General features: G+C 41.7%; 1 pseudogene; it reads left to right on the forward strand.

Moving 5' to 3' along the window:
* Window positions 1–22,761: 22,761 nt before the first annotated feature.
* LOC105075401 (small ribosomal subunit protein uS2-like) lies at window positions 22,762–23,642 on the forward strand (annotated as a pseudogene).
* Window positions 23,643–26,473: the final 2,831 nt, after the last annotated feature.

The raw sequence follows: 26,473 nt of genomic DNA on the forward strand, positions 1-26,473 counted from the left end.
TGATGAAAATGTTTTGGAACTAGATAGAGGTGATATTTGCACAAACACTGTGAACGTACTAAATGTCACTGAACTGTGCACTTCAAAATAGTGACATTATATTAGGTGAAGTTTACTTGACTTAAAAGAAAAACATTATACTTTTCCCCAACTCATATAGGCTCTAACTTTAAATCTTGAATTTATTTATTTCTGCTTGCATTGGGCTAAAACATTTTGAAAAGCATCTGCACACATCATATAATCACATATATATGACTATATATGTATATGACTATATGTATATATATATAAACACTGAGATATATACATAAAACCAGTGAGTTGATATCGTTTCTTTAATCTTATTCATAAATAAATTACTTCATAGATACAGCAGCACTGATTTCCCCAGCATATAAAAGGCACAGATATTTTCATACACTATCTTCATTTTCTGTGATTCCTCAATGTCTAGAAGATACCATTTCTGCTTCTTACTATGCCCTTTAACATCTGGCCTGTGCCTTCCTTGGTTATCCCCTGTCATTGATTTATTCATGGTTCTGCTTCATCCCAGTGACACCACTGTTAATTATCTAACCGTAATGGACTGTGGGCATGCTCGTCTTTCCACCGTAAATGCCTGTAACGCCTAGATCAGGATGTAAACAGCGACATAGCTGTCAAGGTTTGGTTCAAGCCTTGGATCCTTTGGGAAGACTATTCTATTCACATACCATCGGAGGATACACTCATTTCCCTATGTTTCCAGCTCCTAGTTATTCAAAGAATGGTGCCTGGACTAGCGCATCAGCACCATGTGAGAGCTCATCAGGGCTCATCACAAATGCAGAATCTCAGGACCCCTCCCAGACCTACTGACTCAGACCCCGTACATTATCAAGTATCCCATGTGATTTGAATGCACATCAAAGTGTGAGAAGCACGCAGGGCAGACCTCTTTTTTTTATACGTACACCATTACATTTTTCTCCTTACTGGTCTGCATGAATCCCCAGACTGTTAAGCAACTTAAGGATGGGAAATCTGTTTCACTTATCAGTGTATCCTCACATGCACAGTTTAGGGCTCATATCTCCTCAGAAAATATTTTCAGAATTGTTAGGGAAAGAGTGGTTTCTGCAATCCCCCAAGAAGTACTTCTTTCTCCAATTCATTAGTGGATCACCTTTGGGCTTTGGTGGAGAAAATGCTAGTGTTCAAGCTCAGCTATCTGTAGATTTTCATCATCAGAATCCACCCAGCATCATGAAGCTAATAAAGCTAACAGCAATGAGAAGCACATGACAACAGAAGCTAGGCTTCTCCTGCGATCCCAGAGCAGAGAATAATTTGACAGTTCAGTGCTGCCTGTTTGCCAAAATCCTTCCGTGGCCCATTTCTCATTATGGAAAGTAGCCCTGTGGGGGCCTGGGTGACAGGGGTCTGTGTGGGAAGGTACAGCTCAGCGTGTTTGCTGCTAGGCTTGGCAGGCACTGAGTGACAAAAAGTGTTGGAAGGATTCCCCATTCAAAGGCTCCCTCCAACCCCACACGGTCTGATCAAGCCTCAGTAATGAACATGGCTGGCAATAGTCTTCCGCTACTCTGGGCTCTGTTCCTTCTTCTCTCCTTTCCTCACTTCCTGGCTTTCCTAAAATGTCTACCATCTCAATGAAAAGGCACCCTATGCAGAGCTAAAGAAGCTTGTAGCAAATAATTGAAATATACTAGGCACTATAGTGGAGGTATATATTGAAGGAGGCAGAGAGAGGGTAGTGAATCAGCTTTGCAGGGAATGCACTAGAGCTGGGAATTAACCTGTAGAAATGCACTAGGTGGGTGACTTAGGGAAGGATGCTCACTTGCAAACACACAGGACATGCGATTGTACAGTGCATTCTAAAAACTGCAAGTTGTTAAATACTGCAAAACAGAAAGATAAAAGAGATGTGGGACAGGAGGTTCGTGGTGGCAGGGGGTTAGGCAGAGTCAGGGTTAAGGAGAGTCTCCTGTAACTTACAAAGGTGTTTGGACTCTGTTCTCTGTGGTGTTCCTCATACCTTTGTGATGTGAACCACAACAAGAAATAGGATTTGTATCACAATTCAGTAGACGTACACAGAAGCTGAACAAAAGATTCATTGAAACATTTTTTAAGCCTCGTTAAGTATCCAAATTCCTATTACTTCTATTTTATTCATTTCATACCTGACTATATGTAATGCTGGTTATGCTTTTATGTCAGTGTCTGCTCTCAAGAGGACTTGATCTGTGATAGTGAGTATCTTTGTCTTGTTCTAGACCTCAAAAGAAAGCTTTCAACATTTCATCACTAAATGGGATGTTTGTTGTATGAGTTTGGTAGATTTCCTTGTCAAATTAAGGAAGTCCTTTTCACATTTTAGTAAGAGTTTTTAACATGAGTGTTAAATTCCATCAAACATTATTGGGATGATGTGTTTTTTTTTCCCTCTATGAAGTTATTAATGTCTAAATTGTTTGATTTTCCTAATGTTAAAAATAACTTGTAAAAAATAACTTGTATTCAAAGGATACATTTAATCTGGGCATGATGTACTATCTTTTTACATATTTCTGGATTTGATTTGCCACTACTTGTTTAGAACTCTTTAAAATTTACATTTAGGAAAGCTCACTCTACTTGGTGTACAGATCTATGAGAAATGACACATGTATAGAGTCAAGCCACCATCATCCCAAGTCATAGAATGAGGCAATGGTCACATTTCCAACTGTCTCATAAATGCCATTTTAAAAGTTCCTTTGAATCAATATTCAAGTAAGTTCCCTACTTTAAGTTCCTTTCCATCTTCTTCCTTCCCCCTTACAATGTATTTGTTGAAGAAACGGTTTGTCTTGTAGCGCTTCCTACAAGCTGAATTTTGCTGATTACAGCCCTATGGTTGTTCTTTAACATCTGTTATTTAACAGAATATTTGTCATTCAACATACTGTTCTGTCTTTCATATTGTTGCTAGATTGAATCTGGCAGCTTGATCAGGTTCAGGATGGATCTGGGTGAGGACAAAGCTAGTTTACACACAGACTTGTGAATTTCATCAGGATACATGGAATGTTTGTTGGCCACTTTTTGTAAGGTTAGTAGTTAATGACCTGTGCTTAGATACAAAAATTCACCGTGTGTTACACAATAATGGTGCTCTAATTTTTTCATGTCTTCTTTATTCATTAGCTAGAATACTTCCATAAAGAGAAACTGCCTCATCTACTTGTTGGTGACCGAGCAGTATGGGAAGACATGGCAAAATGCTGAATTCTTTCCCTTTATTTTCAAGTTTGCAGTGGTCATCAAGGTTATTTTTTTTCTTCCAGCACCATATTGCACCTTATAGTTTTATATATTTGATCTGTTTAAATTCATAGCAGAAATCAGTGTTAATGATGCTCAGATTGGACCACTTTTGGCCAACAACAGTTTACTCCGGTTGACTTCAAATATGTTTAGACACGACCCTACTAGTCTTTCTTGTTATCTGGTATAAAAAGATATTCCACGATCACCTATTCCTGCCCCAGACTTAGGAGCAGTCATTTTGAAAAGAGCTCTGGTGACTTTTGGTATGAAATGTCATTTCAAGACTATAATCTGTGAGCTATGAGTGTTCCTTGCTACTGGTTTGCTGAGTTTTCAAGGCATTTTCAGGGAACAGAGCTAGAAAATACACATATATACATATGTATGCACGTATTTATATAGGTATTCCTGTATACACATGTATGTGCGAGTATATATCTCTCTCTACCTATATATCTTATCTATTTTATATAATAGATATATAAATTTATATAAATTATAGTTTGAATCCCAGTACTCCAGAACACAGAGGTGATTGAATTAGAATATCATATAATTACTTATTCATTGAATCCCAAAATATACCTACCCAACAGCCTCACAAACAAATACACATAAGTAACAACAACAGTGTGTTTACTGTAAAAAGCTTCAGATTTTTGTTGCAGTTTTTCTTTGGGAGAGTACATCCCACTAGGACATTAGAATTAAATGACTGAGGTTTTAGTCAGTTCTAACACTTCCACTCTGAATGATCAGTCACCAGACAAACATTTAAGTTCATTTTTTCCAAATCACTTTTTAATTTTTCAAGTATCTGATTCCAAAATTAATCACATAAAACAAAGTACATTCAGAGTTGTCTAGTTGCTAACTCTTTGCCTCTGGTGATACTCCTGTTTCAACCCCAACTATATTTAAGTCTACAGACACACACGCTCTGTTTTCTTAGATGCATGATACCAAACTATACACTTTTCTCCCCTTTATCTTCAGGCAATAAGACAATCTAGAGATCTCTCCAAATTAAGATAGAGAGATATTTCTTATTACTTTTCACAACTACTTAGTACTCCACTGTGGAGTACTACTTTATTCACCCAGTCTCCTATTTGTTTTTAGTCTATTGATATTTCAAATATTCCTGCAAAGAATGCCGAGAACATAGGACTTTTCATGTTTTTGCCAGGGCATTTTTGGCATCAATTCCTAGAAGGGGAATTACTGAGTCAAAAGGTAAATGAACATATAATCTTCCTAGAAATGACCATCTATGCCTACACAGGTGATCACTAATCCACATTCTCACCAGGGATATGTGAGAATGCTTTCTTTCCCCCACAGCTTTGACAGCTGGGTATTGACAGATATTCCACTGGAGCTTAATAAAAAAAAATCTATAAGTACACCTAATTTCATATAGAAGTTTACTATATGATACTATAAAAATCTCAGATCAGTAGAAGAGATGTACATTTAAATTGGTGGTTTTGGTATTGCTGGAAGAAGATTAAATCTCCTGGAATATAAACCAGGTTTCCAAATGGATCACAAAACTTAAAGGAAACCATACAAGTACCAGAATAAAACAGGGGTAAATCCTTCTATAATCTGTGAGTTGGGAAATATTTTTAATCTATTACTCAAAATCCAGAAGCAGCAAATAAGAAATAAAAATAGATGATTTGATTACATTTAAAAAACTTTCTGTGATAGAAATATACTGTATGCAAAGCAAAAGAGAAAATTACACACTGGGGGAAAAAAAGATGAGTACTAATGAGACAAACAAATTCTGGATTTTCCTAACATAGAGAGAAGTTTAAAAGTAGAAAAGAAAAAAGGTTCTAAAAAAACTTCAATTTAAAAAAAAGTCTTTTATAAAATGTTTTAGAAAAAGAGGCTAAAGAAAGAAAAAAATGAAAATGACGTGCAAACTCATGAACAAGCTTGAATGAAACAAGCTTACTTATATAGTAAGAGAAATGTAAATTTAAATTATAATGAGATATTATTTCTCATCCATCACAATGACAAAAAAACCCCAAAGTTTGCCAATATACTGCATCATAAAGCTGTGAGGAGACAGGCACTCCCATAGATTGCTGAGAAAGTGTAAGTGTACAATCTCTTTGGAAGGGCAATTGGCAATACGTAAGAAACTTACATACGCACATTTACGCTTGGACTCAGCAAGATACACAGTCTAGAGATGGCAAATTTCGTAAAATATCATTTATGCTTATCACTGCTTTGAAATTTTCATAGTTTTAAGACTCACCATTTGATCTTGTTACTGAGTGCTCAAGAAAAAATGCAAATATACTATCATTTCACCAATTAGCATCTTAAAAATGTTTTGACACCCTTATTTAGTGTTATTTGAAATTCGAAATAAAATAAATGTCACTTCTAGGGGTACAGCTCTTGGACTGGTTAAGACCCCTTTCCCCCACCAGAATACACACATACCCACACACATATTGAACGTTTTTAGACTGCACAAATTAATACGTCATCACGGGGCAGGAGGAGGCTTGTCTTGGGCTAAAATGTCAAAACGAAGTGCTGAAGCCAGTGGGCTGAGAACTGCAGATGTAATTTAATCATAAGGTGGTTGAGCTGTGTTCATACAGCCTTTCTGAGGTGGACAGCAAAGAAAATCCACCCTCCTGTTACAGAAAAAGAGGTTACTCGGGGTCTGAATTATTGAGCTTGGCTATTGACCAAACTCAATTCAATAATTCTGTGGGTCTTACTTTGGTTCTGTGTTGGCTTAAGCTCTAGGTTGGGACATGAAAATGTTAGCACTGGGAATGACTGGAAAGCCTTACTCCTTGTGCAGATGAGTAAAATGTGAACAGCCTGGACTGGGACTGGGGGAGTGAGGCGCCTAGGGTGCAAAAATTGAAGGGCACTTGGGTCATGGTGACAGGATCTTATAGAGACAAGGCCTGTCCTGAGAGTGACTGCCTCCTGGATTTTTGTGCCCTGAGCACCTAACTCACCCCACCTTAGTTTGAACCTTGAAACTGATGCCGAGACAAAGTGCTTGGTCAGTTCATATAGTTAATTGGTGGCAGAGCTGGAACTAATACAGGTTCTCTGATGCAGGACTGGAATCTTCCCACTGCCCCACCCCCCACCCCCAAAACACATTAGGTTGCCTTTACTTTTTTTTTTTTTTTTTTGGAGTGGGGAGGGAGGTAATTAGGTTTATTTATTTATTTATTTTTAGAGGAGGGATTAGGGATTGAACCCAGGACCTCGTGCATGCTAAGCCCGCACTCTACCACTGAGCTATACCCTCCCTCCTACCTTTACTTTTGCTACCGCTCCACTCCAAGGAAGCACTCTCAAGACAGAGTGGTCAGCCCCTTAGCCTGGATAAGACCTTGAGCTTCAATTTGGTCATGGCATGATGACCAAAAAGAGCACAGTGAGACCTCACCCAAAGTAAGATAATCACACTGTTCAAATGGGAAAGTGATTACAAAGTGGATCAACAGGTAAACAAGGGAAATTATCCTTCATAATGAAAATCAAGAAACTTTATTTAAAGTGCTAATGAAATTATTAAGAAAAGAGCTATTATTGGCGAACAATGACTTTGCTAATTTACAAACCACTCCTCCCATTGACTGAAGTGCTTCTAAGACATGAAATCTTCCACAGAATGAAGTAATTTCACCTTTAAGACAGCATTTGTTAAGGATCTGAAAGAAATAGTTCTGCATTTCTTCAAGAATACTCTAAAACTTCCAGTTTTCAATTAAGCAAATAGACCCAGCAAGGATGACTTTTTCACCCTGGAACGCTTGATTTAAAAAAAAAAAAAAACAACTTGTCTGTTTATCCAAGAGAAGTGAAAACGTATGTACACACACACACACATATGCACACAAACTGTACTAATTGTGTAGAACATCTTTTTTCCTAATCACAAAAAGTCTGGAAAAACCAAAATGTCCTTCAAGGGGTGAATGGATAAACAAATTATGGTACAAAAAATACCCTGGACTACTACACAGGAACAAAAAAAAGTAAACTCTTAATGTACACAGCTTAGATGGATCTCAAATGCATTATACTGAGTGAAGGAACTCTAACTCAAAAGACTACGTTATAGGATTCCATTTATATGGCATTGTAGAAAAGGCAAAAATTATAAGGGGAGAAAATAAACCAGCGTTTGTCAGGGCTGCGGGTTGGTGGAGGGGTTGACAACAAAGAGACACGGGGGATTTCTGGAGGTGATAGAACTGTTTTATATCTTACTTGTCACCATGGTTACTAGACCATGCATTTGTCAAAAATCATAGAATTACACATTAAAAAAATACATTTTACTGTGAAACACATTTTGATAACAGTTTTTTCCCAAAGATTGGTTTCTTTGTAATCCAAAGTATTTCTCGACATGCATCTAAAAAGTTACTGTGAGAAGGGGTGTATAAGCTTCATCACACTGTCAAAGGGGTCTATGAGGAGAAAAAAAAAATGAAGAACACTCTTGGCTTCTTGCCTTTGATGGATCTGAGTTCCCGTCTGGTCAATCCCAAGTGTCAACCCATAGCTCTGCTCACCTCTCAGCTTTTGTCAGGGATGCCCAGACAGGGGACTGGATCCCTGTGTGTGTGTGTGTGTGTGTGTGTGTGTGTGTGTGTGTGTGTGTGTGGAATTTCTCTGATCCCTGTTGTGTAGAGCCCTGGCTCAGTACCACCCTACCTCCTGTCTGCCCGCAGAGCTCCGCCTCCCGGTTGCCTCCCTCCTGGCTCCTAGGAAGATGTCCATGAGCAGAGCATTCGGTTCTATACTTTCTGCTCCTATATTTCAGCCAGTGACTTGGTCCAGTAATCGTCAGCATCTTATTTGGTCTTTGACATTATTAAGACAAATCTTTCTACATTTTCCCTGCCTTTTTATTTGTTGTTAGTGGAAGAATTAGTTTGAAACACTCCATCTGTCATCGCATAACTGTGTTTTAAGGAATTGGAGCTATCTGGTATTTTTCTCTTGAGTTACTAAGTAAGATTTTGTCTAAATGGACTCTTTTTAGGAGCAAGGCTGTGTCATCCTTGCTTTTAAAAGAATGGACACCACTGATAGAGAATGCAGTGACCTCCCTGATGGATTAAACCTTAGATTTGGTGATCTAGTTCTGAATATTCATCCAGTTTCGTTTCTGTTTGATGTCTCAGTTCTATTTGACTAGATACCATGACCCTTCAGAATAAAAAAAATATTTAATAGATCATGGTTATAAATTTAAGATTGGACTTTTATATTTTATCAATTATTTCTATGGTAACACCTAATTCTATTCATCTGCAGGGTTCTTAATTATACTTCCCATCCAATTAAGAAGGAAATAAAGGTAGTTCTCTGCCTCACAGGACTTCTGTAAGCTATAGAAATATGTCTCCATGTTGTACAGTAAGATGGGGAGATTGAAGGAACACACTTTATCCAAGCGTTCCTGAAACACTTAGCATCATGACAATGAAGATTTAAATGCAAAGAAAAGTTTTCACATCGATGGTGTTACGCTGAGACTATCGCGAGGCAAAGGAAATCAGGAGAAAGGAAACCGGGGACTAGAGCCAGCCAGGAATCTTAAGGAGACAGATTTTCAAACACATGTTGAAGGAGATGTTTCTAGCAGTCACAATTACCTGAAGACAACAGTGTCTCTGCTGCAGATGCCGGAGCTCCTCCCCACCCTGGTGCCCTGTCACGGGCTGCACAGACACTTCCTAGAGAGGATTAAGAGGATATGGAGCATCTCGTGGTCCATTGGACCAGTGGCCTCAAGGGATTTTCTTTATTCCTTTTAAAGTGCAGAGTTGAGTGCAAAATACTACTTAGTTCTTGGTATATTATTTCCTCTGGCCAGTGCCAAGCTCTCCTCTTATTTGTCTATTAAATTCAATTATTTAATCACTTCTTCTTATTTCCACAGTCTGCTCTCATTTCTCCCACCCACATTAGTCAAAGTTCTCATATATTTACTATATATCTTTCCATTCACATGAAAAAGTCTATCCTTGCAAAACAGGCGTTTGTTTTGCAAAACGTATACTGCTGTTTTACATGCATGCATTTTCAATTTACACTAATGATATTGTGTAATATATCTCATTCTGTTTCTAACTTTTTTCAGTCAGCACTTGGTCTTCACTATGCATCTGTTTGGCTATATTTGGCTCATTGCTCCCAACTGTGGTAAAACCCTCCATGATGTGAATTGGACCCTATCTGATCTAGCCACTCTCCACCTCCACAAATAAAATGAGCACTCGTGTGGTTAAGTCCTCTTCTGGACAGGTCACTCAAGGGTTTGGCAGGTGGATTAGTCAAGGTTCCCTGAAAAACAGACTCAATAGAATGTGTGTGCATATTAATATATCAAGAAATTTGTTATACAGAATCAGTTCTCATGATTATGAAGGCTGAAAAGTCCCAAGATCTGCAGGGTGAGTCACAAACCGGAGACCCAGGAGAGCTGATGGTGCAGTTCCCAACTGTAAAGTCTCAAGACCCAGGATGAGCTGACCTTCACTTCTAGTCCAAAGGAGGGACAAAGTTGCACTTCCAGTCTGAAGGCCGTCAGACAAGAAGAATTCTCCCTTACTCAGGGAAGGGTTAGTCTTTTGTTCTACTCAGGCCTTCATCTGATTGGATGAGGCCTACACCCATTATGAATGGCAATCTGCTTTACTCAGTCTGTGAATTTAAATGTTAATTTCACCCCAAACACCCTCACGAACATAGCCAGAGTGCTGGACAAATATCTGAGCATCCCATAGCTCAGACAAGTTGACATGTAAGATAAACTATCGCAGCATGTCAAGCCAGGAGCGTGAATGCTGAATCTAGAAGCATGTGTAACCTTCATTTGATCAGGTACCATCTGCTTACTCTCCTGGTTGGGAGACCTAAGTTATGCCCACTCACAGGATATCAGGGTTCTTACGCCCGGGGTTCTTAATCCCTGCTAATACTTGGCATCACCCAGCTTTCTCATTTTCCAGCCTACATGGTTTAAAAAGATATCCCATTGTTGTTTTAATTTGCATTTTCCATATTACTAATGAGTTTGAACAGCTTGTCATATGCATGCTATCTGGTTTCCTCCTCTCTAATTGTTGTTTTAATATGTTTAAATCTCGAATGTGTCTAAATTATCTCCCCATTTCATTTGGCATTTAGTTGTACTTTCTGATTTTTTCTTGTTTAGTCTTGCCTGAGGTCTATCTTGTTAATCTTTTCAAAGAACAAATGTCAGGCTTTTAAAATCATCTCTGTTGCTTTTGTGGTTTTCCAAATTCTCCTCATCTAATATTCCTCTTTTTTTTTCCTTACCCTCTTTGGAGAGAGGGATGATGGTTTATTCTACTTGGGATCCCCCTAAAAGCACAGCAAAGAATGTGGCACATTTTATGCACACAATATAAGTTTGTCAAATGACTGAATTATAGAGCGAATACATCATCTTTGAGATATATTGATTGATTTTCTTTTTTCAATTGAGTTTTCTGCAGAGAAACGAGGGTAGGATGATATAGGTATGACCAAAGGAGAGAAATAGGATGAGTTAAGGGGACAAAGCTTATATTTAGCTTGCCTCTCTACCAGGGTTTGGTTCTATTGACTGTAAACATGCTTAGGAATGTGGGCGGTAAGGAGTGCAATTCTCTCTCCAAATATAATACCAAAGGACCAGCATACAGCGTTTATTTCATTAAACTATTTTTAGAACAGTTTTAGGTTCACCGCAAGCCTGACAGGAAGGTATACACATTTTCTACGTACCTCCTACCCCACACATGCTTAGCCTCCCCCATTGCCAACATCTCCCACCAGAGTGATACATTTGTTACAATTACTGAGTCTATGTGGACCGGTGCATCATTATCACCTGAAGTCCGTAGTTCACATTAGATTTCACATTTGGTGTACATTTGTATGGGTTTGAACAGAAGTATAACATATATATGTCATTATGGTTGCATCTAGAAGAATTTCGCTGCTCTAAAAATCCTTTGTTTGAGTACTCATCCTTCCCTCTCTGCAACCCCTGGCAAACACGGTTATTTTTACCATCTCTAATAGCATGCCTTTTCTAGAATGTCATATGATTGGAATCATAGAGCACTTGGCCTTTTCAGCTTGGTTTCTTTCAGCCAAGAGAGTTGCATTTAAGATTCATCCATACTTTTTGTGGCTTGATAGCTTCTTTGTTTTTAGCACTGAATAATATTCCATTGTGTGGATATACCACAGTTTATCCATTCCCTTAAATCATGAGGATCATAAATCTAATATATTAGAACTTTCAAGAAAAATGTAGCATAAATGGGAAATATCAAGTACTGATAAGCTTACCTGTGCACTAATAATGCTTAGAGAAGTGGATACTTAACAGTAACTAACAGTTTTGACCACAGACCCTCCTACTGAGGGAATAATGTGACAGGAGGAAAGATTTCCAGCAATCGTATTTTTTTTAATAAGGAAAAAAATTAACTTTCCCAAGAGCACAATGTCAAAAAGTAAATTTCTTTACATCAAAATACCACAAAGGAGAGTCAACGCACCAAAGAATATGAAAGTTGATATCACACATGAGGAAAAACTTTTGATTGTCTTTGTGACAAAAGGCTCCAACAAAAATACCTGAAGCGCCCAAGGAAACAAGAATACTTAGTGTTTAGTCCATCTGGATGGCTTAAAGAACAAACATTTATATCTCACGGTTCTGGAGGCTGACGAGTCCAAGATCAAGGCACTGATATATTTAGTGTCTGCCCTCTTCCTGGTCATAGACGGCCATATTTTCTTGCTATGTTCTCACATGAAGGAAGAGGCAAGAGGGTTCGAGGTCCCTTTTATAAGGGCACAAATTTTATTTAAAAGAACGTCATCTTCCTGATCTAATCACCACCTGCGATATTTAATTTTACATGTCAACTTGCCCGGACTAACAGATGCCCAGCTATTTGGTAAAGCACTTCTCCCCATATCTGTGAGGATGTTTCTGGAAGAGATTAGCATTTGAATCAGTAGACTGAGTAAAGCTCTGCCCTCACCAACTTGAGCAGGGATCATCTAAGCCACTGAGGGCCAGGATAATGCCTTTTCCAGAATGTAATATGATTGGAAAAGGTAAAAGGTAGAAGTTAAAAAAGGTAGAAGAAGGGTAAATTCCCTCTTTCTCTTGAGCTGGGACATCCATTTGTCCTGACCTCAGATATAGACGCTCTTGGTTCTTGGTTCTTTGGACTCTAGAACTTACAGTAGTGGCATCCCCTTACTTCCCCCTGCCCTACTTCTCAGGCCTTCAGTCTTGGCCCGAATTATACCACTTACTTTCCTAGTTTTCCAGATTATAGACAGCATATAGTGTATATTTTGGCCTCCATAATTGCATAAGCCAACTCCCATGATAAATCTCCTCCTGTTTATTATCTATCTATCTATCTATCTATCATCTGATATCCTATTGGTTCTGTTTCTTTGAAGAACACTGACTAATACACACCCCAAAGTCCCCCCTCCTAATACCATCACATTGCATGATAGGAGCGTGATTGTCACACGTTATACGAAGAATACTGCAAAACTATCTTCCAATGGGGCCATACCATTTTGCAGTCCCACCAGCAATGAATGAGAGTTCCTGTTGCTCCACCACGCACCAGCATTCAGTGTTGTCAGTGTTTAGGATTTTGACCATTTTAACACGTGTGTAGTGGTATCTCATTCTAATTTACAATTCCCTCATGACATATAATGTTGAACATCTTTTCAAGTGCTTATTTACCATTTTCTTTGGTGAGATCTTGTTCAAGTCTTTTGCCTATTTTAAAACTGGATTCTTCAGAGAGGTCAAGCCACTTGCTGAAGTCAATGAAGTCCATGAAGTTAGTACTTAACCGAGCCAGGGTTTAAAGTCAAACCTACGTCACTTCCAAACCCATTCTAGCAGCACACAGTCTCATGGGTGTGGGGTCCAATAGAAGTACATACTATGTCAATTATGTATGTATATATTGTGATATGAATCTATAAAAGAATCATACATATATATATGTGTATATATATCATACACTGTACACTTCTTTACTGTATCTTCTCCACTGAAGTGTAACTTCAATGAGGGCAGGATCTTGCCTTGTTAACTACTATACTCCCAGCACCTAGAGGACTGCCTAGCCCAGTGTGCAAGACGTTCTTTATTTTCTTCTAATAGTTCTAACAGTTTTTTTTTTTTAGATGTTAGCCATACCTCTTTTAAGCTTTTTTATAAATGCTTGTTGAGTAAAGAAACAAATACATGAATGTATAAATTGAAATAACATTTTGCAGATTACAGTGGCATGGGTGCTATGTGTGCTTCAGAAAGAGATGGAAATACTGTTTGCCCTTTAACAGTACCATGTTGACATTTCTTTCCTCCCAGTGGTATTAAACTTTACTTTATTGGCCGTGGAGTTTTCAAATAGGGTATGCAGGTAAGAGGCATTCATTCATGAAGAAGAGTGACTTTCCAGGGTCATGTGTATGGGAACAAGAGAAGGGGAGGGAAGGCATTATTATCATGCAGAATAACCACCAACTTTTTTCAGAGGCTGGCTTAAAAATTCTGCCAGAATGATTGCTATTTTAGACTATATTAATGGATCTTCAATGACTATAATTAAGGGTTTTTTTTCCCTCCCCAAGAAGAAACAAGTGATCAATGACATTTTTCTAAGGTTTCTTGTGATTGTGTAGCAGAATGTGTCTCTGAAATGCTGTAATTTGCTGTGAGGACTTCAATAGAAGACTTAATGAGGATTTAGAGACATGCAAACTGAGTAATCATCATTTAGCTGACAAAAAAAGTGTTAACATATCTGAAAAGGCCTAAGGTTAATTGAAATTTGGCAAAATGAAAGCCCTGTTTAGAATATTTTTCTTGCCACAAATTGGAGGACACCAGATTTACTTCTGACACCTCTGATCAGTGTAACTCTGGTCATTGCCTCCTCGATTCACACATCTTGGTTTGCGTTTTCAAAAAATGCAGGAGCTAAAATGGAAGAGGAAGCCAGAAGGGTTCTCTTAAATAGTTATAGGACCTAGTGTCAATTTATAGTAAAAAATTATACACACTCCTAATAAAAAACTTGTAAGGCATGAAACTTTAGAGAAAAAAATTAAGGAAAATATAGATCTCTACACCAAAGCCACCAGGTGCAAACATTTTGATGTATTAATTTTTATATTTTATATATGCATATTCTTAGCATATTTTAGATTTCACTGTATGTACAATTTTGAATCTTCTTTTTTTTTTGACTAACTCAAGGGACACTCATCATCCTTATGCATTTTGATGGTTAAATAATGCATCAAAAGCAGATTCTAATTTCAGTGATCATCTCCTTATGATCATTTCCAGAGAATTCAGAATTTAGTTATCTTTTGCACTGTAATTTAATTAATGCTTCATTGAACATTTTTGTGACTATTTGCTTCCAAATTCAGTATAATGTTCTCAATCTACAGCCCCACCAGCAGAATATATGGATCAAAGGCTCAGAGCAAATTTAAAACTTCCCTCTCAAATTTCCAAAATGTTTCTTTTCAAAAAGGTTGGACCACATTGCTTTTACCTCCTTTACTAGAAATGTAAATAAATTCCTCTCAGGCTTGAGTCTTTTCTAGAATATATGTCACCACCCTGACCTTGAACTTAACCCTGTCCACAGCAGGTGGGACCTAGGCCAACCTAAGAAAAAGCTCGCTCTCTCTCTCTCCTTTTTTTTTTTTTTTTTTTTTTTTTGCATTATGTTTTGTTCTGAGAAACTCAAAGTGCATTAGGCTTTGTTCCGAAATGTAAGTGGAGTTGGGACCAGAGGTGGTACCAGGATGGGCTGGAATCACATCACATGCAAGTCAAACTCATGGGGGCGGTGGGGGGGCAGCGAGTACACAGAAACAATGATGGGAGAAAGTGAGAAGCTTGCAGAAGTCAGTTTGCACTGAGACAAGAAGTTGCTTGGCGCCTGGAGCAGGATGAGCCTGAGATAGAGGATCCTGTCAGCCTAAAGGGTTTCCACTCCCATAAGGTCTGGCTGCACATTCCCTTCTTCTTATAATTGACCTTCTATTTCCTTAAACTTTCCTGGGTGTGTTTCTGCTCCTTGCAACAGAAAATCCCTTAGCAAAGCACATGTCAGTGCCAAAAGGGACAGCATTTTGTATATAACTGTTGCCAATTTCTCAAGAGCTTCCAGAGAAGCCAAATAGAATGGATACAGGTTTGCTGCTCTGGGGCTCACATCGACTTAAGAGTTACTTCTTTGATCTCTCTCTACATATAAACTAACGTACTCATATGTGTATTTTACGTATATGTGTTGTGTGTGTGTATATATATGTATGTGAGTGTATATATCTGTATAATACATATATATGCATGTATATGTATATATCAACACACACACACACACACACACACACACACACACTCCTGACTAGTTTGGGGATGGAAAGACTTAACAAAGATTTGAAGGACAATGTTGGTCACCTCCAGGCATGACTCAATACTATCCTCTAATGTCCTAAAACCTAAAGAGAGAAGAATATGGGAAGCAAATCTGTAACTTCAGCTTGGGAAATATTGTAAAAGAAGGCAGAGGATGTTTGCAGAAAATCTATAATTTAACCTAGAGAAATTTATAACTAGTTTCCCAGGAAAGGGTCAGGGAGGGTGATGTCATGACATTGACATCATAAAGCATGCCATAAACCATCAACATGCTACACGGTAGTATTTCTTCGTCTAAATTAGCAGACAAGTGATTACAGGGAGAGAGGGACTTACCTGCCATGATTCCTCAGTGTCCTTTGCACGTGTCAGGGATGGTACGTACAGCACCACACCGTGGTCTCCAGTACAAGAGCCACAGCGATTCTTCATGGTGGAGATGAACCTACTCCTAACTGTGAGAGAATGTTACCTAGTTTGCCTCCAGTCCCTCTGTTAGCAGGGGATCGAAGGAGCTGGGACATGAGCCTGGGGCCACTCTGACCCCAGGGGGCCACGGTGTTTCCCCTCCTCTATCTGACATACATGTTCCTATTCCCACTCAACCTGGAAACAGAAAATTTCTGATCTTGGGGACTTTTTTTTGACTCATCCTTAGGGCAGACATATTTTGTGGGGCTTGTATTTCTATGGTCAAGGATTGAAGACTATTCCTCTCTCAACTTGTCACTGTTCCCTCAACTCAGCCATTACTAGCCTTTGAAATGGCAGAATTTGGGACTAAGGTATGTAATCACTAAGCTGAAAGGCTGAAAGGACCAAACATATTCTTAAAATATGAGTTTCAGGAGCCAGGTACACCTTAGGGCAACCTCATGCTGAAGTCTGAGAAGTAAAGCAGGGGGAGGAAGAAGGAAGTCTCCCCAATGGTGTTGCCTCCTTCAGACCATCCTTCCCTGCCCCATCTCCACCCCAACTCTTCAAAACGAGCTTCTTCCAACCCCGCAGTTTCTGTGGAATGTTTTTATTGTATTACTCCTTAGCCTCATCCATTCCTCTACCTCTGAGTTCAAGGGAAGATTCACATTACTGATTTTTCTTACCATGAAACTTTTATTTTCAAGCCCAGGTAAATTGACGTTCATCTTCAATTTCCCACATCATCTCCCGGGCACACTCATTCTGTTCAATGCGCTCTACAAGACATTCAGCTCCACTGCGGGTGAGACAGGATGTGGTTACTGAAGTGAAATGTAAAAACCAAGAAGAAGAAGAAAAAAAAATCACTGGAGTCCTCCCTCACCCCATTTCCACCATTTCCAAAGGATCAGACTGGAATTTCTCCTCCAAAGTATCCTCTTAGGGTTTCTCTCACCCTGGAGCAAGCCTTAGATGGTGCTGCTCAGAGATACCAGAATGAATTTTCTATCAGTAAGAACATTCTCCTTTATTATATTTTATGTATTCATTCACTCACTCATTGAACAAACATTTATTGAGTGACCTTTATGTACTGGGCACTGAGCAAGTTGCTAAAGGGAAAAGATGCAGAATTTGTAAGGTGCAGATTCTGCCTGTGGTAGGAAGGAGGAGAGATAATAACGGAGCAGTGAGATGGGGCTTCTGAAACTCTGGGGCACCTAGAACGGTGCCCTCACTCTGCCCAAAGGGTATGAGAAGAGATTCAGCCAGAGAGCATCCTTTAGACTTGGCACTTGCAGAGTAAATGGAGAGGGCACGTGCAAAAGCCAGTGTGTCTGTGGAAGCGGGGCAGATGGGAATGCTTGATTTCTCCAGTGACAGAGCCTGGTGCCAGAGGCTGTGGGGAGGCCCTAGGAGCAGGACAATGACCACGGGAGACCCAGCATGCCCAGGGGAGCCAGAGGCCAGGGCCACCTCCCGGAGGGCCTCCTAAGCAGTGGTAAGGGGTGAACTTTAACCCCTGGTAACTAACAGGGGTGGGGCTATACCAGCGCAGCTGCCTCGCTGGTGGCTGTTAGGGCTCTATTTTCCCCTGGTCCAGAGCTCATTATGGGGAGCAGATGTTAAATTCCAGATCCTGCAAGCTCCAGGAGGGGGCTCTAAATTCCTGGTTTGAAGGAGACAATAAGAGGAGAAAAAGGAATTCTTGTTTGGCTGTTTATTGACTGTGAGATTAGAAGAAATAAATGAACTCTCTCATACTCTGTTTACTTATTTGCACACTGAGGGCGAACTGTGATGCCTTCGTAGGTAAATATCTTAGTGTATAAAGTGCCTTGCTCACCATCTTCACGGAGATAAAGCTCGCTGTGATATTTACCAAGATCCCCTCACCGTGGCCCCCTTACCTGGGCACTCCACCTTCCCCACCTCGGTCAGTTCTGGGCTTTGGAGTTGCAGAAGCCACATCTCTGGCAACAGGATATTTAGTAGGAGTCAGAGTCTGAAGGGAAGGCAGGAGATCTGCTTTGGTGCACGTGGGTGTGGGTGTGACATCTGTGTCCGTCTAGCCTACTCCCTGATTGGGGTCTTGATGAGAGGCACCCCAGGTAGTTCGGGGGAAGCCAGGGGTAGAAGGAGCTGGGTTCCTGATTCCTTCCCTGTGGCTGCTGTAATGAATTACCACAAAGTCAGTGGCTTCAAACAACATGCATTTATTCTCTTACGGTTCTTGGTGGGTCAAAGTCAAAGGGAATGTGCTCCCTCCGAAGACTCTAGGAGACGAGCTGCTCCCCCACCTCTGCCAGATTTGGGGGCTGTCCACATTCTCGGTCGGCATCTTCTTTCATCTTCAAAGCCCGTAGCATCTTCAAATCTCCCTCTCTCAGCTAAAGTCTCGGCCCTGCCTTCTCTCTTCTGTCTCAGCTGCCAAATGTCCCTCTACTTCTCTCTTATAGGGACACTGTGATCGTAGTTAGGGCCCACGTGGATAATCCAGGATAATCTCCCGCGTCTTAAGATGCTTAAACCAATCAATACCTACCAAGCCCTTTTTGCAATTTATGGTAACATACAAGTTTCAGGGATTAAGACCTGGACACTTGTAGGGGTCACCTCTCAGCCCTCCAGAGTTCCTTTAATGGGTAAAGCCTGGAGCCAAGCAGGGACGAGGGTGAGGCGAATGAGGCCCGCTGTGATTTAAAGGGGCCCTCACTTTCAGGTTTATCCCGAGGGAGGGATCAGCTCCTGAAAATGAGTGTGCCCTTAAATTTTGTGCACTCGGTGCCTTGTTCACCTTGCTCTAGTCTGGATCTGGTCTTAGGCAGAGCAGAGCTAGAGTAGAAATAGGTGGGGTTGTCCAGGCAGCAGGCCTGAGATGGTCTAGTGGAGTTCCTGCTGGCTCCCGGAGCTGGGATGTGTTCACATAAGTGACTCTGTGTGTGTGCGTGCGTGCGTGTGTGTGTGTGTGTGTGTGTGTGTTGCAGGGAGTTGAGAAACAGACAGAGAGGAAGACAGAGAGCAGTAGAATGAATTCCCCTGATCCCAAGAGTAACAGCCCCTCTAGTTAACACCCTAGAGAGGAGTGGGTTTCATGCAGATGGAACGGGTCTTGGAGTGGCCTTGCCTCTAGCTGGGGATGGGACTGCAGGCCAGGTGGGGCATGTGCTTGTCTCAGAGTTCACCAGCATCGACACCACCACCGAGGACCAGATGCACACCCCCTGCAAGGTACATGCAGCAGGGAAAAGCGATGAGAAGATCACGAATTGACATCTATTAAAGCAATTCCCAGGGAACGAGGCCTCCAAGAAGAAATGGAATGCAGACGTCACACCTCTGGGATGTGCATCCCGCTGAGCAGTGGTGATCCTTCTCTCCTGGCTGCCCTGCTAGGACCCGATGCTTTCTGTGCACCACTGGTCCTGGAGCTCCGGTCTCCAGGAAACTCAAGGAAGAACAGCACCTTCCCCAGCCCCAGGCCTGGCTGTCTTCGTCCACACCTCCTCCTCCTCTCCCTCACACGCTCCCAGCTGGGAGGACAGTGACTCATGCTAATTATACAGTAACAGGAGAAGAAAAAAACACACACACATTTTTTTTTTCACCCAACAGCAGCTGGGACTTTCTATTTATTCGTCCGCTATTTATAACTCACTCAGACAAGAAGGTCTTATCTCCTCCCACCACCATTTCCCCAAATGCAATTTCTCTAGGGTGGATCCAGTTTTATCTAAATTGGTTGGACAGAGGAGCACAGCATATATAATCCATACTGAAGGAGATAAGGTTTTCTCCTTGTACGTGAAGTAAAAATAACCAACAAGCAAAATGAGCATGGATAGGGAAAATTAATTTACTTCCTTGCCTAATTAGTAGATGCAGGATAAATGTATCTGCTTAGCTCCCTAATTATAATAATACTTAGCAGTTACATGAAGCTCTTCATCATCAGAAATATCACCCTCCTCTGACACTAAATAATTAATCTGCAGCCCTCTTCTGTGAGCATCTTATCTGAGCAAGAGAAGTACCACGAGGCTGGAGGAGGGCAGGTCGGGGTGAGGTGCTGGGGCCGCCCCTTATCATTCAAGCAGAAGCTGCTTCACATGTCGCGATACCCTGGCATCAGGACCTGGGACCTCGGGGACCATCCATCCATCTCGGCCCGGCTCAGGGCTCTGCCAGCTGCAGCAGGAAGTTCACCGCCAAGTACCAGAGCCTGCGGATTCCAGCCTGCCTGGCTGTGTCACTCGAATCCTCTTCGCTCCGTGAATGAGGCCCATGGGGGACCTGAGAGGAGGGAGCTTCCGGGTGCTGTGCTGGAGCAAAGGGTCAGCCACCCGATGAGCCCCACTGGGTGCCTTCAGTCTGTTAATGGGCTTTCTGCGCAGGTCCTGGTTTGATGTGCATTTGCTCAGCACTACTTTTTCCTGTTTCCAGTGGTGGGATCCAACCCCTGGCACCTCGTGTATCAGTTCAGAATTCCTGATAAGGCCTGTGACTCTTACCTTCACCAGGTAACAGAAACTTCTTTGCCTCCAAACCCTATGGCCTCACTGTCCCTGAACCTTAAGCAGATACAATTTCAGCCTCCAGTAGAGTCGGCTCTGCTGCTCCATCCACCTGAGTAACGAGGGTGTTGCCTACTTGCGATCCTAGGGTAGGGAGGGGGGCATACAATCTTCCCCCGATTCCCACCACACGCCATCCTCAGCCTGCTCCTCCTCCAGCTGAGAGCGCTCAGCATGCCCCTGACCCTGGACCACGCCATTAGGGCAGGAGCCTTTGTCCAAGGCCACGACTTAGGTCAGAGACGAGGCAGTGTGTCCTGTCTCCCTGCCCCGTGTACTTTATACTTGCCAGCAGCTGCAGAAGCCCCTCTTGTCTCCAGACACCGGAAACACATTAACTTTATGAAAAGAAGAAAAAAAAAATCCAATACAATCATCATTGTAGTCAGTGCTTAATAGACCTTCAATGGAAGTTTGTATAAAAAATTAAATTTCAAATGATTTGCTAAGGCCTTATTTTTTTGTGACTGTTAAGAAAGAAAGGAAACACAGAGCCAAGCTGTGAGGAGTGTCTCCAGCCATGAGATCTTGACTTTATCTTGTAGACAGGGGTGGGGCAAGGGAGGGCAATCAAAACAATCATTACTTAAATTATAGCTTTATCATATTTCTATTTTTCCCTTACTTTTAGAAACATGATAGGGCATACAAGTATTGCTTAAATTTAAAATCTGTTAACGCTCCAAGCTACTATAATGAGATAAGAATGATAAGTTCTAATTATATGCTTTGAGGCAATGTAATTATGCAACAGTATGGGGGGAAAATGAACGCACCACAACAGCTCTCACTCTTACTTTCTTAATTTGGGGCTTCATCCTTAACCAAAGAAGGATATCTAAATCTTACCAGTTATTCCCCCACAGTTCAGCTGTGTATTTCCGGTTAAAGCATATGGTTTCAGAAAAGGGAAGAGGTAAAGAAATGAGCAGGTTTGCTACATCTTCTCATCATATGCCTGTGAGGCAGTGACTCCTAATGCCCATTCACAGATCAGAAATCTGACCCCACAGGTTCTGTCTGATGCCAAATCCCACTACCTACTTCTGTTTACCACATACCAGGCTGGTTCAGGGCTTCAGTCAGGATGGGGAAGGTGACAGTAAAAGGCTGTGACAAAGGCAAGATTCAGCAGGGTATGGTGGTGCTGCCGAGAAATCACTGAGGGACCGACACGTGGGTGGATCATCCTCGTTCTTCAAGGAGCCCAGGTCTGGAATGAGCATGAAAGCTTCAGGAGGTCAGGTTTCCATTTGATACTGAAAGGAAACTGCTGGACCATCCGAGCTTCCAGCCCTCGGGTGAGGGAGTTTTCTGGAGACGAATAAACATAGGAAAGGAGCAGACTTGTCGGGGATGTTGGGGGAGAAATACAATCCTCGGTCAGACAACTGCTTCTCTTGCGGTCATCTGCAACTCCGAGGAGCTCCGACTCTGTATTTGAACTCTCCGTGTCTCAACGCCCGCATCCCCAAAGTGAGAGATGTTGAATTACAGCCTAAACAAATGCCTCCGGTTTTACAGATGTGTGTGTGTGTGTGTGTGTGTGTCCCCGTCCTTAAATGAAATCTACCCTTAAGTCTAACTTGTGAAGACTTCACATTGCACAGCTGTATCCAGCTTGCCAACCACATTTTATTGGAAGAAAGAACAGATTTTATATTTTTTGGCTCACGATTGGTTGATTAATAAAAATGATGGGGAGAAGAGAAATGTTATCCTGCTTAGACTGATAGCAAATGACAGTCAGGAATGATGATCACAGCTGGGTGGCCAGAATTTTTCTCAGAGGATGCCTGTCTTATTTTCATAATAAAAATAGCCAACACTTTCTGTGCTACCCAGACAGGGGTCTATACGGCATTGTTCTGGGTTCCCATCATGACTTAAAGGGAAATTTTCACAATGTCCAGAGCCCTTGATGTCCTGCAAATGAAGGAGGAGGGTGTCCTCAAATTCCTTGCAGCAGGAACCCACTTAGGTGGTACCAAGCTTGGCTTCTAAACGGAGCAGCGCATCTACAAAAGGAAAAGTGATGGCATCTACATCATAAATCTGAAGAGGAGAAGTTGGGAGAAGCTTCTGCTGGCAGCTCGTGCCATTGCTGCCATTGAAAACCCAGCTGACATCAGTGTCATATCCTCCAGGAATACTGGCCGGTGAACTGTGCTGAAGTTTGCTGTGGCCACTGGAGCCACTCCCACGGCTCGTCACTTCACTCCTGGAATCTTCACTAACCAGATCCAGGCAGCCTTCCAGGAGCCTGGTGGTTACTGATCCCAGGGCTGACCATCAGCCTCTCACAGAGGCATCTTACGTTAACCTGCCTACCTTCGCTCTGTGTAACACAGACTCCCCTCTGCACTATGTGGACATTGCCATCCTGTACCACAACAAGGGAGCTCACTCAGTGGGTCTGATGCATGGATGCTTCCCCCGGCAGGCTCTACGCATGCGCGTCATCATCTTCTGTGAACACCCACAGGAAGTCAAGCCTGACCCCTGAAGAGATTGAAAAGGAAGAGCAGGCTGCAGCTGAAAAGGCTGTGACCAAGGCGGGATTTCAGGGTGAATGGACTGCTCCAGCTCCTGAGTTCATGGGTACCCAACCTGAGGTCGCAGACTGGTCCAAAGGCGTGTAGGTGCCCTAGATTGCCTGTCAGCAGTTCCCTACTGAAGACTGGAGCACTCAGCCCGCAATGGAAGGCTGGTCGGCAGCTCCCACTGCTCAGGCCACTGAGCGGGTAGGAACAACCACTGAGTGGTCTTTAGCTGTTTGTCCATAAATAGGAAATAGGTCAACAGAAAATAAGCAGTTTTTACCAAAAAAAAAAAGAAACATAAAATCCATGTATTCTGCACCTTTTGCTCTCCAAGTGTATTCTATGTGTTTCCCGTATGTAATCTGCACAACGAATTACTATTACTGATTATCATTCCAGTTACATAGAAGAAGGGAATGAAGCTAAGTGAAGGTAGAGGATGCCCCCCAAATTCCCAGTCTGGTTCTGAAGCCCTTGCATTCTCCACTGCACCCTCCATCCAAGGATAATCAGAGGAACCAGAACCCAAAAAGTTAAAACATGATCCATGATCATCATTTCATGAGAAATTGTTTGGAAGTAATGCAGGCCAGTAAAGGAGGTGGCATCATTTTCAGTGGTGGAAGCCCTCTGTCCATCTTTGTGGCCGTGGCATCCTGTCTGTCTTGGACACGGGAGCCCATCACTTTCTAGGCTGCCTTCGCTAGTGAAGGTACCACAGAACACCCACTAGAAGCTATGCCAATTCCCACTTCATACCCAGACCCCCTGGAAAGGCACGTCCACCTGGGTTCTCCCCGCACACCCTCCTCACTCATCCTCAGAACCAGCTTCTCTGAGATTCCCGGAGCCGCTTTCCATCCTCAGCTACAACACCTTAAAAGGTTAAAGATGAACATGTTCTCTTTTTCAGAAAATTAATTCTGCTTCATGCTGACATATGCTGTATTGACGAAGGGCCGCGGGCCTTTCTCTCCTTGAAATTTTCAAAACAGAAGGTCTCTGTCCAAAATAGAAGTGTATGTTACACTGTTCTCATAAAAGACGGAGACCAGAGGAGCCTCAGAGCCACAAACATTCTATTTCCAAGTTCAGAGCAAACAAAAAAATTTGTCAGCGCAGAGGGGATGGATTTGGAGGGAAGGGGGGAGCGAGACATGCAAACTTTATTCTATGTTTAAATCCCAACATATGGGCCATTCCTATTTTGGGATGACAAATACTGACTTCCATATTTTGTAATTAATAATATAAAAAGCGGAGCTAAACCACATTTGAAAGTCCCAGTAGGCTATCCCCTTATCAGTAGAGTGGAGACCCTGTGCCCACTTTGCAGGTTAGATTTGAAGAAGTCAGTTGGCACTGCCCTCTTTGAAAGCAGAGTATAGATGAGAATCTGGGCCAGTGTACTTATTTCTCTGGATAAACCTGATTTTTCTGGGATCAACTTTTAACAACTTATTGTCTCCCCTTAAGATGAAACCTGACAAGATCCAGGGGTGGTGGGAGGCCACCCCGCAGGTGCTGGGCTGATGGACAGATGTTTCTGAAGGCTAGTGATGGGGACATGGGGACCCAAGCCCTGGTAAGAGGAGCAGTGCTCTGTATGGGCCAAACTTAGGTCTCAGTAGATCTCTGGGCCACTCTCATTTGTCAGGCTAATAGAAAAGCATTTGAGAAGTCAAAAAAAATAAATAAATAAAATAAAGCCTCTAGCTCTTTCCTATGAATGAAACTGGGCTAGTTCTCACAGTCCACATACATGGTGCTGCTAGCACCAGGATGCCTGTCCCCGCACCTTAGAGAGTAGCCCATCTTTGTGTCTAAGCTGCATCCATATTCCTCACCTTGGCTAGTCTTTGACCTAGATTACGTTCCTAACTACGGCTGCAGACTGTAGTTCCACGGTGATTCCCGGCTGCTCCAAAATTTCACAGCTGCATCTTCCATCCCAGAATGCTCATTTAGCAGTTCACCAACTGAGGTGCATGAGCATGTGTAGCTGTCTTTTTAATTTTTTTTTTCTCTAATAAGATATGACCTATCAGTAGTTTGGAGGTGAAAGCATAGTGGTCCAGTCAGGGCGACCCATCATCCTTGCTCGTAGCTCTGTCTGGGTTTCCAAAGTTTTGCGTATGTCAAGATTTCCGGGTGGTGTGGGAAGCAATTTGTTTAGGTCATTGTTTGCTGCGCTCCGGATGCCCAGACTGCATGACTCACATTTGGTCTGGGGCTGGACACATCGCCCTGGACTTGAGAGACCACCCCTTTCCCAGGGCCATGTTACTCCTGGTGCAGAGGGATGTTTTCCTTCCCTGGAAGCCTTCTGTGCTAGAAAGACTCTGAGACTCTTTCATGCCTGAAGCTATTTCCATCTTGAATTTTGATCACTTCCCTGGGCTCCATCTGAGGAAACAGGCATAGATTCACTCAGAAATTTCTTTTTCATCCTATACAAAGTAGCAGTTTAGCCAAAAGTTTAGCTAAATATCCCCTTCTCCATTAGCATCTACTCTGCTCTGGCAAGTGAATTCTCTTTTCCACTGCATCTTTGAAATCATTATTCCCAAAGGCATTCCAACAAATTTTAGGATCTAAGGTTTGTTTCTGCTAGGACTTTGACAATCCACATATGAAATAAAGAATTAGTGAGTGGAATGTGTGTGTGTGTGTGTATACTCATGGGTGTGTATGTTTTATAATTTACTGATTAAATATTTTCTCTACCTTAACCAATCTTTATTTTATTACTGTGGTAAATTACAGTCATTGATTTTCAAATGTTTAATCAAATTTTAATTCCTGGAATTGAAAAAAAAACCCAACTTAGTTAAAAGAGTAACATTTGCTTTTATATAACTCTGGACTTGGTTGAATAATGAGTGTTTAGGAATTTTGCACCTATGTCCAGCAAAAGGTTGCCCATCTTTGCAAATTCAGTGTCAGCCTTTGATGTCAAGTTATGCTGATCTCATAAAATGAATTGGGGGAGGATTCCCTCTTATTCTGTTATCTGTACAAGTTCACCAATGTCTGTGTCATTTCTTTCACTGGTCAAAGCCCGTCAGCCTGCA

The sequence above is a fragment of the Camelus bactrianus genome, chromosome 11, assembly GCF_048773025.1.
Source record: "Camelus bactrianus isolate YW-2024 breed Bactrian camel chromosome 11, ASM4877302v1, whole genome shotgun sequence".
NCBI lineage: Eukaryota > Metazoa > Chordata > Mammalia > Artiodactyla > Camelidae > Camelus > Camelus bactrianus.